The sequence below is a fragment of the Morone saxatilis genome, unplaced genomic scaffold, assembly GCF_004916995.1.
Source record: "Morone saxatilis isolate NCDOM2014 unplaced genomic scaffold, NCSU_SB_2.0 Contig8, whole genome shotgun sequence".
NCBI classification, from domain to species: Eukaryota; Metazoa; Chordata; class Actinopteri; family Moronidae; genus Morone; species Morone saxatilis.
The window spans coordinates 3681295-3685203 of record NW_023340257.1 but is presented as its reverse complement, the minus strand read 5'-3'; the positions used below and the strand labels follow the sequence as shown (position 1 = coordinate 3685203).

The window sequence follows — 3909 nt, the reverse complement described above, 5'->3', positions numbered from 1 at the left end:
TCTTTTAAGTTTTTGTTACGGCGGTAGGCGGAGATCATACGGCACCCCTGCAGCGCGTCACAGCCCTCCCTCGCCCTCTCAAAACCTGTCTTAATCGTACTTAAAAGATTCTTGTGACTTAGTTATTATTATTATATAAGGTCCAGAGTGGTTAGGATAATTGTATGTTGTGGATTATTCCCACATAATACCGGTTAGGTATTTATATAATAATAACAATAATCGGTTAGGTTAAGGGTTAAAGGCAAGGTGTGTGTGTGTGTGTGTGTGTGTGTGTCTATATATATATATATAGAGAGAGAGAGAGAGAGAGAGAGAGAGAGAGAGAGAGAGAGAGAATAAACAAAATAAAATAAATGTCAACAGAGCAGAAGGAGAGGTATGAGGGACCACACACCTCTGGCTAGGTTAGGTTTGAATGAGTGTGTTTGGAAAGCCTGATTAAGGTTCAGATGCACTGGCCCTGGGGACGTGCGGTCCGTTGTATTCCCCCCATCTCTCTGGAAATATAAGGTAAAAGGTTATTTTGTAAATGCAATTTTAATTCATACTTGTCCTGCATACTTTTTGCAGGACAGAAGACAACAGCCAACAGACAACAAACAAACACGTGAGTGTCAGAGGATAGAATTGATCCAGGTTTGTGTTTAACCAGTCACAGGTGCAGCTCAGGACATATGCATTTGGAAATGATACTGGATATAAACCTTCATTATACAGAATTGTGAATAAAGATTTGCAACATGAAAAAGTCTTGTTTTGCAGTTTGTGGATCAGGATGTAGAAATAATAGACACAGATAGAGATGAAGATTATTTCGTTATGGGTTGTTGATTGTGTTTATTTATCATTTAATACTACATTTATATTGTGTTCTCAGGTGCTGGAGTTTGGTCCGGAAGCTGTTGGGGAAAAGGCCAGGTTCCCTCCGCTCTCCTCCTCTGTCCCTGGGTCCAGTTGAAGTTGCTTATAATGCCAAATATTATTAAATTGCTGATGAGATGGATTTGAAAATGTTGTGGTGGTGTGCAAAAAATGCAATAAACTGTATTTGTTGTATTGGATGTAAAATAACCCTGGAGTGGATATGTTTTGTTACTATGAATGTTTGTGGTGGAAATTGAGGGGCAGGAGTGATCTTGTCACGTCCGAGTCCGACCTCTCCCCCTGTATTAGATGAGGGGGAGAAGGAAGGGCTTCTGTGACGCGGTGGTCACCTCAGCGGGACAGTTCTCCCACCGGTGCAACCCTGTAGGAGATTTTTGAAAATTGCTTTAATAGTTTAATTCCAGTTGTTTGCACCAGTGGGAGAAGATCCCGATAGCTGTTTCTGTAGTCCAGTGGATGTTATCTGATGTAGTTGTGAATTCGTCCTGCGGGACTGCTGTGAGGTGTGCCAGGTTAGTGATGATATGATCATTAATGACATTTAAATTATGCTTTTGCTCTCTGGGGAGATGAAAAATTTATAATAGGTACCCTAATGTCTGCATTAGGGAAGACCGAGTGCGCCCTCTTTAGCAGTGTACGTAATTGTTTGATCGATGTATTAATTGGGTCCTGGTCCCTGTTGTTAATACCCACCAAGAGGATCAGCACCTCTATATTGTCCTGGATGGGTGTTTTTTCCATTATTTTTCAAAAGTGATATAGTGAGGCCCCCCCGGGTAGCTGTCAGCCTGGATCTCAAGATGATTGAATTTGGGGATTTGGTTGATATTTGAATCCCCCAGTATTAAGACTGGTTTATTTGATTCAAACTCCCAGTCCCGCAGCTTGCGGCTGTCAATGGCCCGGTGGCAAGTGGGGTCCAGGGCCATAGATGCCGGCTAAACAACCTTTAACCTGTCGTTACCATGAGTGGATGTTGAATGATTCATCAGATGGATTCTGGTGATACTGAATATTTGTTCTTGTTCTTCTCTAATGTTTAAAGAGTGACAGGTCAGAATGATGTTGACCTACTTCATATGCTTTAACTGCTTTACCAGCTGTTGTTAGTTTACTGAACATGGAACGCACTCCTGTTGTGGTTCCTTCATCCACTTGACTCTTTAACTCTATCAGTTTCTTTACCTTCTCTGTGTCTCCTTTCTCCTTCATTCTATCAATCAGTATGTCCAAGTGGACATAGGTGGACAGTGCATTAACATTCAGGGCGATCTCATCCAGTCTGACATGTTCCAACAACTGATCTTTTTCTTTCTGGAGTTATTCCATTTTCTTATGTAGATTTCCCAAAAGGCTTGTTTTCTCCTGACAGTCTGTTTGACCCTTTTCATATTTCTCCTCCTTCATGTCTTCTTTGTTTGTTTTTTTAACTTTCTTTGTCTTGTTCACAAACTTCCAGTTTTCTTTCACATGATCTGATACAGGACACTTCCCTGTACACACAGTGCAGTGGCACATCTTTCATGACCTCACAGTATTCTGGTTTCCAGGCCACTGTGCATCCAGGAAAGTGACAGTTCTCCTCACAGACTTTACAGCAGATAGCTCCTTTGAAAAACACCAACCACCACATCCCACCATTGATAGGTTCTTTATCTTCTACAGTGAACATCCTATTGCTATTCATCTCTTGTTCATGTTTCTTCAGAGCTTCCTGAGTCTGTTGGATTTCTTTCTGTTTTAGTTCAATAAACTCAACTCTTTTTGCAGGTTTTGGATGTAAGCTGTCAGTCTGATGTGTGACTTCAACACTTCCACGGTTGTTATCAGGTTCTGAGGTTAAGCATTTTCCAGGAAGTCTGTGAACTGATGCATTTGATCCATTGTTATGTCCCATGCATTCTTTAAGGCAACCTGATTTTTCTTTGTTTTCTGTTTGCTCTGGCGTTATTGAACATAAAGTGAAGAGGCTCATTCTCTTCATTTTTGGCACATTTGATTTCTGCTTCTTCTAGAGCTTGGAGGGCATCTTCAGGCATCACACCATCTGAGTGTGTGATGAGAGCAACAATGTTCCTCTCCATATCTTTTCCAAACAGAGACGCCACTGAATCAAAGATGTACCTTAGTCGGTCACTCAGCCGATTCTCACTCGCTTTCAGCACCAGACCCACTTCATTCATCTCATGAACTCCATCCACTGAGCGGAACAAGTCAAAAAATCTCTGACTGACAATGGCATCTTGTTCAATCCCTGCAGTGCTCCCATATTCAGGAGTGTCGATGGTGGTCAGAGAGTAGGGCAGGGTTTTATCTTCAAAACCAAAGATCTTATAAACAATCACATCTGATGTCTGACTCTTTGACTTTTCTTCTCTTCCTTTACGATCTCAAACCAGACACCGTCCTCCCACTCCACTCCCATGGTGTTTGACCAGAGCGTTGATTAGAGTGGATTTTCCTGCTCCTGTTTCACCCACCAGTAAGATGGTTTTGTTTTCCTTTTTGGGATTTTTTTTTACCAAAAGTCATTCTTTTTATATTTCCAATATTCTCTTCCTATAGTTTCAGCTGGTAGCGAGTGGGAGATCCTGATTGGATCAGACTTTTGGAGGTGATGTCGTCATATCTGGATGAGGTGTTGAAAAGTAAAGACATAACCTCAAACTACTGAACATAGAATAAAATGTTTGGCTGACGTGAAAGCACTCCCATGCTCATGGCCATGCACTCATTATAAATGACAATAGTCTTCCACAAGGCTAAGCAGACGTATTGCTAAAGCTACCGAGTTAGTCACACAATGGCAGAGAAAGTGCATGTTGCACTGCTAAACAAATCAAGAAAAGAAAGACAGAAGTAGTGAAGGCTATGACCAAAAAGATTTTGTTTAATGAAGCAAAAACTCAAACCAGAGTTACATTTTGAAAATCACGTTACCAATATCACTATTACTAAATATATCAAAAGTATTTATATCTCAAACTGACTCTTAAAAACTGGTTCATGAATTTATCT

At 40.9% G+C, this 3909-nt stretch overlaps 1 pseudogene; it reads right to left on the bottom strand.

Moving 5' to 3' along the window:
- Positions 1-1313: 1313 nt before the first annotated feature.
- Positions 1314-3549, bottom strand: LOC118341950 (annotated as a pseudogene).
- Between the last annotated feature and the right edge of the window lie 360 nt (positions 3550-3909).